Below are 876 nucleotides of genomic sequence, written 5' to 3'. Positions count from 1 at the left end.
CTTTGTGAAATGACCTCCCTTGTCTCTGATATACCTTGCTCTGAAATCAGCTTCGCTTGGTACTGATACAGCTACTGCACTTTTTGCAGTTTTTGGCCAGGGCTGGGTTTGAACTCGCCACCTCCAGCATATGGGGCAAGTGCCCTACCCCTTTGAGCCACAGGCACTGCCCAGATATATCTAATGTCAAAACATCTTTGTTTTTCTATAATAAACTTTTCAAATGAATTGAAAAGAATCCTACAGACTTTTCTCAGAAGAAGAAGGACAAATAGCCAACAGGTCTATGAAAAAGTTCTCAATATCCTCAATCAACTTTAATGCAAAATGAAAGCACTGCCCAATAAGCTTTCATTTTGCATTAAAAGTAAACTTTATTTTTTGCTTTACATTTTATTTTATAAATATTTTGTCACTTTTTTGTAAGACTATGATAAATCCCACATAGAGTTGTCTATCTTCAAATTGCACAATCGAGTTGACTAATTGAGATCTGCTGCTATTAGAGAATGTGATGAGTTGCAAAATTCAGTACTGAATTTCATCTACCAGCGCGTTCAGATCAATACTGCATGCAGAGCAGCCAAACACAATGTTAAATTGGCTTCATTATACGTATCTAGATGAACAATTATTTGCCTATTTTAACAATGAAGTTACGCTGCGTTAGCTGCTTTGTTAATGGAGGAAGTGAGACACATGGTTCATATTCCTGTGTCAAATCATAAAAAATAAATTAATGAGTGAATACAATTCTCATTTCTCATACAACAGGCTAGAAATGAAAACCAAAATTAAACCACCTGAGAATTCTATGTATGTCAAGAAAAACCCAGCACTATGGTTTGATATGAGATCCTTTAATGAAATGTGTTC

The sequence above is a fragment of the Otolemur garnettii genome, unplaced genomic scaffold (genome assembly GCF_000181295.1).
Source record: "Otolemur garnettii isolate 467f Iridium unplaced genomic scaffold, OtoGar3 scaffold00078, whole genome shotgun sequence".
NCBI classification, from domain to species: domain Eukaryota; kingdom Metazoa; phylum Chordata; class Mammalia; order Primates; family Galagidae; genus Otolemur; species Otolemur garnettii.
Note: the sequence above shows the minus strand (reverse complement) of the source record.